Source organism: Gracilinanus agilis, chromosome 2 (genome assembly GCF_016433145.1).
Source record: "Gracilinanus agilis isolate LMUSP501 chromosome 2, AgileGrace, whole genome shotgun sequence".
Taxonomy (NCBI): domain Eukaryota; kingdom Metazoa; phylum Chordata; class Mammalia; order Didelphimorphia; family Didelphidae; genus Gracilinanus; species Gracilinanus agilis.
In genome coordinates this window covers 97,407,504-97,419,620 of record NC_058131.1, presented here as the reverse complement: position 1 = coordinate 97,419,620, position 12,117 = coordinate 97,407,504, and positions in this window count along the sequence as shown.

Here is a 12,117-nt window from a genome sequence, read left to right as displayed (position 1 = left end):
AAATATAAATGTTAGTTACTGTCCTTACTATAGGTCCAGCCCTGTGCTAGATACTACAAGAGATTAGAGGTAGCAATGTGCCCTTTTTGATTTTAGGTTGTAGAGGGAAAAAAAAATAAAACAAAACCTAAGAAACATTCAAATATAAAAGGAAAACTCTTTCATGTGAAAAGGAAGCATTCCATGCCTTAGAAAAACTGGGCTGAGTATAAAAAGGTCAGAACAAACAATTCACTAAGGTCTAAAGCCCAAATTACCTTTGACTCCAACCACTTCTGTGCAGAAGACCCAAGAAGGAGCTGGTATAGATATATGGACCCTTGTGAGCCAGGAAAGCTGAGCAGCAGAAAGTCTTTGAGGATGAGGAAGAGACATCAAAGCCCTGAAGTTCCAGGGTTATGTACTTCATTGGCCATGAGCATTTCCACTGTATATTCCCATGAATGTCCCATCTGGATGCCATCCAAAGACAAGGACTATCTTTTGCCTTTCTTTGAATCTCCAGCATTTAGCACAGTGCCTGGCACATACTACTTAATTAATAAATGATTATAAGGGGCAGCTAGGACATTTCCTGGACAAGTGACTTAATCCCAACTGTGTAGTAGCCTTTACTGTTCTGCCTTAGGACCAATATTTAATATTGATTCTAAGACAGAAGGTAAGAGTTGCTTTTTTTAAATTAAAAATAAAAATAAATAAGTGATTATGAACTAACTGCCCCATCCTTGTTTAGTTTGACATTGTATCATGCTGACGTGTGGGCAGCAGCAGAACTGAGATGGTCAGGAGAAGGAAGAATTAAGAATCCATTTTATCCCAGAGAAAGAACTGTGGGAGTAGAAACACAGAAGAAAAACATTTGCTTGATCACATGGTTTGATGAAGACATGACTGGGGGTGTAGATGCCAAATGATCACTCTATTGCAAATATTAATAATATGGAAATAGGTCTTGATCAATGACATGCAAAACCCAGTGGAATTGCTCATTGGCTATGGGAAAGAGTTGGGAGGAGAGGAGGGAAAGAACATGAATCATGGAACCATGGAAAACTATTCTAAATTAATTCATTAATTTAATTTTTAAAAATGTTTTTAAGAGTCCATTTTACTTTCTGCCACTTATTCTATCCCCATTTGCTCACAAACTCTTCTCCTATTCCTAGATCTGATAGGTAACTTCTTCCTTGCTCCTCTAATTCATTTCTGATAACACTTTCTACATCTATGTCCTGCTTCTAGTTGGAGCTTCTCTTGGTAGATGTTGTGAGATGCTAGTAACGACCGAGTTTCTGTCAGAATGCTTTCTAGGTAACCCATCAGTTTTTGCTGAAACGTGAATTCTTACTCCAATAGCTGGGATCTTTGAGTTAATCAAATACTCAGCTGTTGTGTTCATTTGCTTCAAAATACTGTATGCCTAAGTATTCCCAAATGAAATCAGCTAAGTCCTGAGCTGGCACCCACGATGGATTAGAATTGGGAAAGGTGTTTTCTGTGAGTGCCTTGTTCAAAGGTCAATTCTATGTGAAAAGAAAGGTTTGAAATCCATGGATTATGGAGCTGGTCCCTCCCCTCTCTAAACCTGTCACCTTAGGATGCTGCCAGTCACCCCAGCTCTAAAATGTGGGCATCATTAACTTCCCTCTCTCTGCATTTAATGCTGCATCCACTCTCTAAGCTGCCTCTCATTAACTCTCGTTGTTGTCATCATTATCATCATGGATGGCTCCGCCCAGAGCTCACTGTACTCTGCCTCCAGACTCCTCTCTGGGATTTTTGGCCTCCTCTCCCCTCTTTCCCAACCACCAGCTGTTTCTGATTATTTTCCATTTGGCTAGATAAGATTCCCACCTCCTCCGCTGACCACGAAACTTCATGCAGATTCTAAATCAGGCCCAGATGAGCTTCGTGAGACCTGGGGCTTTCCCTGAACTCTTCACAGTGCCTCTCCACATGCTGTCCAGCTACTGGACTGAGGGATCCAGGCATAGGAAAGGAAACGGTGACACGTGTCCCATGCAGTGACCCTGCCACCCTATTTGGGCAATTCCTTGAATTCCTTTTCCTCTGTCCTGGTGGCAGCAGAACGAAGCAAACAAACAAATATGCAATGAATTACAGCTGTGGGATCCCAGGATTTTAGAGCTAGAAAAGATTACAGAGACCATTTAGTCCAACCCCCACCCCTCATTTTATAGATGAGGAAACCAAGCTGCAGGGAAGTAAAGGGACTTGACTCACAGTGAGGATGTGGCTGAACTGAGCTTCAAATGCAGAGTTCTTTCTGCTTCTTGCTATTTAAATCATCAGGAATAAAATGATAGACTGTGTGCAATGAATGGAGTGCCTAGAATTAGGAGAGATTTATCTAGAAAGGCTTCCTGGAGGCAGTGATTTTTAGCAACAGTTTAGAGTTTAAAAATTACATCTTTGAAAGAGGATCAAAAGAAAGCCTAGAAATAAAAGAGGTAGGGATTTTGGAAGGCTTCATGAGATAAAAGGTACTATGCAATTCTGCAGATTGTGAAGAAAAAAAAAAGACATTGGTCCTTCCCCATCCAAAAGTGGCAATCAAAGGGGAAACAGGCAAATAAGGAAGCTGGCAACCCAATTCTAATAGTCCAATTGGTCTTGTCTTATTATCCTGCTAATACCTACTTTCTACCTGGTGCGTAGCAAAGTCTGAGGCTCCTATGTCTTCTTTAAGGCTGTTGGGCAAACAAGGGTATATGTGCAAAAGAGCTTCATCCTCACTTTCTCCTTCATTTTATATGCATTATATGTGGGCTCCAGAGAAGCACAAGCCATGACCCAAGAACAAAACAGAGACACAGAATATTATGGCGCACCTACAGGCCTCCATTGCTCTTGGCCAAACACTCATAAAATCTCTTATATTCTTTCCTCTCTGAGGCTACCACTATCCTGATTCAGGTTCTCATTACTACATATTTGAACTATTACAATAGCCTGCTGGTGGATCTCCAAGTCTCAAGTCTTTCCTATTCCAGACTGTCTTCCACTCAGCTGTCAAATTAATCTTCCTAAAGTGAAGATTTGACCATGTCACCCTCCTTTTCATTAAATTCCACTTCCACANCACACACACACACACACACACACACACACACACACACACACACACACCCCTTCCCAGTTTTCTTAACCTTATTCAATCCTAACTACTCAGCAATCCAGTTACACTGATCTCCCTGCTGTTTCTTGAACAAGGTACTCCAAATCACCCAACTCTGGGCATTTTCAGAGGCTATCCCCTGGTCTCAAATTCTCTCTCTCTCCATCTTTGCTTCCTGGCTTTCCTGGCTACCTTCAAGTCCAAGAAGTCTTTCCTAATCTCTTTAATGCCTTTCCTCTATCTTCAATTATATATGTTGTTGGTTCATAGTTGTTTAAGCACACTGGACTTCAAGCTCCTTGAGAGCAGCGACTTTCTTTTGCCTTTCTTTGTAAGCCCAGTACTTAGTACAGTGCCTGACACATGTTTGTTTTTTGATAAATGTTAATGAACTAACTGCCCTGTCCTTGCTTAGTTTGACTTTCTGTCATGCCAACATGTGGGCAGCAGCAGAATTGGGATGGTCAGAAGAAAGCAGATCTACGAGTCCAGTTTACCTTCTGTGCTCTGATATATCTCTTACTTGGTCATGATCTCTTCCCCTACTTATAGATCTGGAAGGAAATTTCATCTTTGCTCCCCTAATTTGCTTATGAGGTCATTCTTTATGTCCAAGACATGTATCCATTTAGAATTTATCTTGGTAAATGGTATAAAATGCTAGTAGATGCAGAGTTTCTGCCAAAGTCCTTTCTAGGTAACCCAATCATTTTTTAAAAGTTTATTTAGTTAATTAATTTAGAATATTTTTTCATGGTTACATGATTCATGTTCCTCCCCTGCTCCCACCCCCCTCCCATAGCCAATGAGCAATTCCACTGGGTTTTACATGTGTCATTGATCAAGACCTATTTCCATATTATTAATATTTGCATTGGGGTGATCGCTTAGAGTCAACATCCCCAATCATGTCCCCATTGAACTATGTGATCAAACAATTGTTTTTCTTCTATGCTTCTACTCCCACAGTTCTTTCTCTGGATGTGGATAGCATTCTTTCTCATTAGTCCTTCAGAATTGTCTTGGATCATTGCATTGCTGTTAGTAGAGAAGTCCCTTGTGTTTGATTGTGCCACAGTGCATCAATCTCTGTGTGTAATGTTCTCTCGGTTCTGCTCCTTTCATTCTGCATCACTTCCTGGAGGTTATTCCAGTTCACAATTGGAATTCCTCCAGTTCATTATTCCTTTGAGCACAATAATATTCCATCACCAACAGATACCACAATTTGTTTAGCCATTCCCCAATTGAAGGGTATCCCCTCATTTTCCAATTTTTTGCCACCACAAAGTGCAAAGCTATAAATATTTTTGTACAAGTGTTTTCCCTTATTATCTCTTTGGAGTATAAACTCAGCAGTGGTATGGCTGGATCAAAGGGCAGGCAGTCTTTTAAAGCCCTTTGTAACCCAATCATTTTTGCTAAAGAATGAGTTCTTACTGCAATAGCTAAGATCTTTGGGTTAATCAAATACTATCTATTGGGATCATTTGCTTCTGAATACTGTGTATCTAATCTTTTCTGCTGATCAACCTCTTTTTGATGATCATTGCTTTCAAGTATAAACTGAGATATAGTACTTCTGGATTTCCTGCCTTTCCAGTTTTATTTTTTTTTACTTCATCAAATTAAAAAAGGTTTTGTGAAAACAAAATGCAGCTGAAATTAGAAAAGAAACAAGTAAACAGGAAAAATGTTTTCAGCAAGTTTCTCTGATAATTCATTTCTAAAATATAGAGGAAACTGATTCAAATTATTGATGGCATTATGAATTGGTCTAGTAATTTTCTAAAGTAATTTGAAAATATGCTACAAATTATAAATTATTCACAATCTAACTCAGAGATACAACTTCTAGATCTATACCCCCCACAGAGATTTTTTTAAAAAGGGAAAGGTTCCATATGTACAAAAATGTTTAGAGTAGTTTGTTTTTTCTTTTTAAGTAGTGAGAACTAGAAACTGAGGGACTGTCCACCAATTAAGGAATGACTGAAAAAGCTAGGGTATGTGAATGTGTTGGAATGTCATTGTACTTTGGGAAATGATGAAGGGGATGGTTTCAGAGAAACCTGGGAAGACTTGTATGAACTGAGCAGGAAGACTCAACTAGTTGAGGTGAAATAAAATATCAATTCAATAGTTCCTCAAACTGTTTTATGTTCTAATGAAGTTTAACTATAAAATTCAAGGAGAGTATAACAATAGTAATAGGTGAAGTTACTGAATACTACTTTAATTGACATCACATACTTTTAGTATTTGGGGTTCATATTTCTTATGTTTGTAGGAAATAAATATTTGTCTCATACTCGAGTTATATTCTACATTGAGAATCATTCTAGTCATGAGATAAAACCCAAGCTGTAAATAAGTCATTCCTGACATTTTGAGGTGGAGGAATGTGACTAGAGTGTTAAAAAAAAAGGGGGGGGGGGGCTAACCACTCTCATTAGAGGCTAGGCTCTACCTGGCCTGAAACCTTTCACCACATGTGTAGATCCAGTGATAGAACCCTCTTAATGGAAAAGAAGAGGGAGGTTACCACAGCTCCTCTAATCCAGAAAAAATCCTATATCTGATATATTGACCTTAATGAATACTGGTTTCTTAAGAACCATCGCAGAGTATAATAGTCCCACTCCTGCGATCGCTTCTCCTCCAAATCACCTGATATCATTTCTCTATTACTCAATCTCTCAAAGAGGGAAAATGCTAAGTGGCCTCACCTGAGAGATTCCCTTTGCCAGCTATAATGTTGCTTCAAGGCTGTATAAAAACCCTATTTGTGTGTATCTCCCTTTTTTCCTTGGAATTGCTATGCATCTGACAACTGTCCATCTATCCATCCGCTGAGGCTAATGAGATGTTTTATCATCTAGCTTGCCTCTTAATTTATTGATCTCCAGTCAAATACCAGCATGGGAGGAATTATTCTCCAGGAGGATCTTAGGATCTCTGGGTAGAGGAATTTCTTAACAGATTGACTAAAGGACAATAGCCTAAAGGAAGTTATCAATTGACAATTTCCAGTTTTGAAAAGCCTCTGTCAATGAAATGTGAGCACCAACCCAGACAATACAAAAGTGCTACAGAATTAGCCATTTCAAAAAGGACTATCATGGACTTTTCTAGTTCATAATGGTTATCAGAAATTTGCTAGAAATTAGGTGGCTATTGCTAAGCCAATGAAGGACCTCACTCCAGCAAATATAAGAGAAGAAGCATTAACAACAAATGGGTGAAGAGGGTAGGAAAGTGGCTCCATGGGTTAAGAGCCAGACCTGGAGTTGGAAGGTCCTGGGTTGAAATAGGACCTTAGATGTTTCCTAGCAGTGTGACTCTGGGCAAGTCACTTAACCCCCACTGCCTAGCCCTTACCACTTTTCTGCCTTGGAACCAATACACCATGTTGATTCTAAGACAAAAGGAAAGAAATTTTTTAAAAAGCAAAACAAAACAAAAAAAGGGTGAGAAATGCAAAGATGTCAGTCTTACAATCCACAAGGGCCTTTGAAGACTGAAAGACAAATCTATGAAAAATCTTCCTAAGACTTGACAAATTGTCTCACATGTGCATAACAGGGTTACATTATGCGGACCCAAAGGAGCCTTTTGCCGTGCATATAGATGCCATGTTAGGCATTTAGAGGGTTTAGAAGCAATCCTGGACCAAGAAAATTCTGGTCAACAAAAACCAGTTATATTTGCTAGCAATGCTCTGAATCATGGGGAAATTCATCCCCCCCCCCCCCATACAAAACCTGGAGTTCTTGGTTCGGATATGAGTTATCACTGAACAGTTCAAATACCGAGTAGACCGACAACAATCTCCAAATGTTCCAACCAGTGCCATGGGACTTGCCAGATATATAGAGTAGCGTGTCACCTACAAACTCAACATTTACTTCCAAATAACAAAGACGCCAATATCTCACCCTGAGGTCCTATAACACGGAAACTGTGGTGTTGCTTGGGAAGGGGGAGAGGCTCTCTGTAATGCCCAAAGATCTGAACTATAAGCAAATAGCAGTACAGCTGAAAGTTGGGGGCATCCACTGGACAATAAGGTAGCAGCACATAGAGTCGTTGCTTCAGTGATCCAACCTTCTTGCCTCAGTAAGTCTGCGGTGGATAAATGGCAAAGAAAAGAGATCGCTGGTGGAAGACTGAGAAAAGTGACTCAAGCCAAGAAGCAAGATAGTGATGATGAGCCAAGGGACTCAAGAGCGAGTCCTTTAAATGTATTTTGTTGTTGAAAAAACAGCGGAAGTTGGAATTGTGCAATAGAATGTGGTTCCGGACTGTCGCTGATCTTACACATGGTATCGGCAAGTAGCAGGTACATATCGCTGGATAGCCAGGAAAGCTTTGGATGATAACTTTGAACAGATGGACCCGGGAGCTGTTAAGAGGCAAATTCTATTAGTCCAAGATGACTGCACATGTCATAAAGAAGGATGAAACCCATGTCCACTGTATGCAAATAAAAGTACTATAAGTCTTCCTTGGCAAGCAAATGTCCCATTATCTTATGCCTGCGGGTTTTTAAATATTGTGGCCCAGGAGACTGCGTCCCCAGCGTGCTGCAGGAGTCCCTCCCCCTTACTTCCTGGTGTGGGATTGGTCTTGAATTGGACCAATCCCGTGCTAGGGAGGGGCCACGCCCCCTACTTCCTGGCGCAAGATTGGTCTACATAAGGACCAATCCCACGCCAAGGAGAGAACTTTGAATTTGAGAAGAGGAGGGGGCGGGTTATTATTTTGAAGAGGCTAGGCTAGAGCTCCTGTTTTGTTTTGTTTTTTCTTCCTTTAAAATAAAGTTTTAGGGGGGCAGCTGGGTAGCTCAGTGGATTGAGAGCCAGGCCTAGAGACAGGAGGTCCTAGGTTCAAATCCGGCCTCAGACACTTCCCAGCTGTGTGACCCTGGGCAAGTCACTTGACCCCCCATTGCCTACCCTTACCAATCTTCCACCTATAAGTCAATACACAGAAGTTAAGGGTTTAAAATTTAAAAAAAAAAAAAAAAGTTTTAGTTAAATTAGAGAAGGAGTTTATTTTCCTTTATTCGTGCCTTACTTAATATAAATAACCAGTCTGCAAAATTATTGTTTCATTTTCTCAAGGAATTTTATATAATTTTAACATATGATTAGGATAGTTGTCTTGCTCCACAAAGTCAAATGCTGAGGGTTTTTTTAACCCTTACCTTCCATTTTAGAATCAATTCTATGTATTGGTTCCAAGGCAGAAGAGTGGTAAGGGCTAGGCAGTAGAGGTGAAGTGACTTGCCCAGGGTCACACAGCTAGGAAATGTCTGAGGTCGTATTTGAACCCAGGACCTTCCATTACTAGGCCTGGCTCTCAACCCACTGAGCCACTCAGCTGCCCTAAGTCAAATGCTTTTAAAAAGTAGTCAGCAAACCATAAGCAAAGTAGGATCCTATGATCCCTGAGACTTTCAATTAATTGTGTAATTGTAAAGATATAGCCTACTATGGAATATCATTTGAGAATGCTTATCTGTTCCCTTCTTGTATTATTTTTAAACTCTAGCCTTCTGTCTTAAAATTGATACTAAGTGTTGGGAACAAGGCAAAAGATCCATAAGGGCTAGACAATTGGGGTTAAGTGACATAGTCTAAGAGTAAATTTGAACTCAAGACTCACTGAGCTACCTAGATGCCCCCTTTTCATATTTTTAAAAGGCATATCCTTAATAAATCACAAATCATGAGAAGAAAAGAGTGTCAATCAAATCACTGAGAAAACTAAACAGCTACATGAGTCTAACATCCCCCCAATCACCAAATCCAGTGGCTTATTTTAGTCCCCATCTTCCTTTGACTTTGCTGTAACTTCTAACACAGCTGCATACTTTCTCTTCTAATGGCTCCAGATATATCACTCATTCTATTGGTCCTTCAACACTTCTCTGCATTAGAGGTCCATGGGTGCAGACCATTGTATCCCTGTCAAATTTTTATATATTGATTGGCTTTGCTGAATTTTTTCACTCCCTCCTCTTTTTGCTTTTCCTCATCATTCTAAATTCACAATTTCTCTTTGGAGCAGAAATTCACCTAGTCTCCCTTCTTTATAAACATGGTTAACTTTTCCTTTTTCCTTATCTCTCATAATCAATAATTTACCAAGTTCTGTACATTCTACCTCCTCAAAAAATTCCCTATCAATCCCATTTTGTTTCAGTGTAATGGATATTGTTCTAAATGTCCATTTGAAAGGCCTGAATTCAAATCCTACCTCTGCTATTAATTATATGACTCTGGTCAAGTCACTTAACCTTGCCGAGTCTCTATATTCTCATCTGTAAAGGGGAGTTGGAGTCAGTGTGTTTTGTGGTCCCTTTAAGTTCTAGATCTATTATCCTCTGTATGTCACTGCAAGAATTTATTATCCTCACTCCCAACCTGGGATACTAAAAGAGCCTTCTAACAGGTCTTTGTATCTCTTTTCTTTCCCTTCGCCTGTCATTCATGTAATTATAAATACAAAATAATCCCTATTATGAGCATGTCTGGACACATTAGGTCTGCTCAAAAATCTTCAGTAGCTCCTACTACCTTCTGAATAAAGTGCAGACCCCTTAGTATAATATTCAAAGCCCTCTACAAGCTGGCCCCATTCTATCTTTCCTCTTTTATCTTATGCCACAGTACTTCCCTCTGGTATGAGGGCTTGCTTTTTCAGGGCTGTTCATCCACCTTTGGTGTCCACCTTGCACTCAACTCCCGTCTATGGTTCCAGGAAGCTACAGTATGGGCAGTGGCCACACTCCAGTAAAACTGTCTTGACAAATCGTCTAAAATAGGTTGAAGAGAACAAAAAGGTCTCAAACCTATCAGGGAGTTAGAAGGGTGTCTACTAAGCATGTGTAGACTTCTCCTAGCAGAACAGACAGATGAGAACAATTTCATTGGACAGTCATGAAAGTGGCTCGGAGTGCTTAGATCTTGGTTAGATATCAAAGATGGACATCCTGGGCCATCCTGGCTTTTGTCTTGCTATTGAACTTGGATAACTCTGGAAAAGAATGAGGCTGGTGATTGTGTGCAACACTGCCTCCCTTAAATCCAACTGACATTCAAATCAAGAAAGGCACTTCCCTGGGACGCCATCGGTCCATTTTGAAATGAACCCAACAACTTCCCTCTACAGGTTTCCCATTCTTACCCAACTGGGCATACGTTGAGCTCTTACAACTTCTAGGCTCTGCTCACCCTGTTCTTATGCTTAGAGTCCCCTATTTTCCTGGTTGAAATTCTGCCTATTCTTGAGACATAAATGATACCTCATTCATTGTCTTCTCTGATTTCCCTCAACTTGAAATGACCTTCCCCCTCCCACCCTTACACAGCACGGTGTTTTGTAACTCTATAATTCCCTTGTCATGTAATATTTGGCATTGTAGCCATCGATATAGGTAGATTGACCCTCTACTAGCTAATAAATTCCATGAATCATGGCTAAATTTCCCTCAAGCACAAAGTGGACACTTAATGAACAATTGAGAGAATAGGAGTACCAAAAGAAGAGGATGCAGCTAGGTGGGTGGTATGTGGTACCATGTATATAGCAGACTCTCTGAAGATGCTCCTACCATCCTGAGTTGGTGAGGAACAAGTAGATTGATCTGAAAGTGACTTCCTCCCAGCACTCTTTCCAGGGTTTTTATTAAAGTCCTATATATAGGGAAAGGAGCTGACTGGCCTAGGTATGATGGTGAGTGGAGAAAGACTAGATTGGGGGAGAGGGAGACGGCTGAGTGGCTCAGGGGACTGAGAGCCACACCTAGAGGCAAGAAGTCTTGGGTTCAAATTTGACTTCAGATGTTTCCTACTTGGGTGACCCTGAGCAAGTCACTTAACCCCTATTGTTTGCTGCTCTTCTGCATTCGAACCAATACATAGTATCGATTCTAAAATAGAAATTTAAAAATAGACTAAATGGGACTAGGAGGAAAAATTAGTAGCAATAATACAGTGTTGGGGCTCAGGGTTTATCACTCTTTCAGTTTTCATGGTGGTTAAGTGTGAGGCACTCACAGGTCTACACATTATGGTCTAGGGGCCATGGTAGTGAACCTATGGCATGCATGACAGAGTGGGACACTCAGAGCCCTCTCTGTGGCCACGCATGCTGTCACCCAGCACAGAGTTTGCCAGAGTTCATTCATAAAAAACCACAGGGATAACATGGACATAGGTCTTGATTGTATAAATGGAGATTTTGAACCTCTGACTTCATCCCCCAGAAGTCCCTTAGTATTTCCCAAAATCCTCTTTAATCTCTCCTGCGCCTCCACATTTGCATTGTCAGGTTATTATTTTAATGGTTCTGTAGCTCCTCTCTCTTCCTCTCTTCTTCACGAGTGGGGCTGAAGTTAATTTCGTACCTTTTCACTCTAGTTTTTTATGTTAGTTTATTATTAATAAAATTTTATTTCAATATAATACTTAGTTATTAAATATTAATTTTAATCTCTACATGATCAATGATATGTGTAAAATACAATCAAATTGCACACTGGCTATGGGAGGGGGTTGGGAGGAGGGGAGAGAAAGAATATGAATCAGGTAACCATGGGAAAATATTCTTAATTAATTAAATAAAATTTTAAAATTTTAAAATTTTAAAAATAAATTTTAAAAAAGCCACAGGGATATGGAGTTGGGCTGCTTCCCTCTCCCTCTCCACATGTGCCTGAGGACATTTTTCACATCACCCACCCCTCTAAAAGGTTCTCCATCACTGGTCGTAGGTAATGGTTTGTATTGTTCTAGAGCCCAAAAAAAGCACACACCAAATAGGGTGAGTGAACAATAGTAAGGTGTGTGTCCATCTCTGACAGCTAACCCACCCAGGTCCAGAAGAAAGGCATCTGAAAACTTAGAGGTAGATACAATATGAAATGATAGTCATGGGAGAGAGTATAGAGAAAATAACAAAAATAA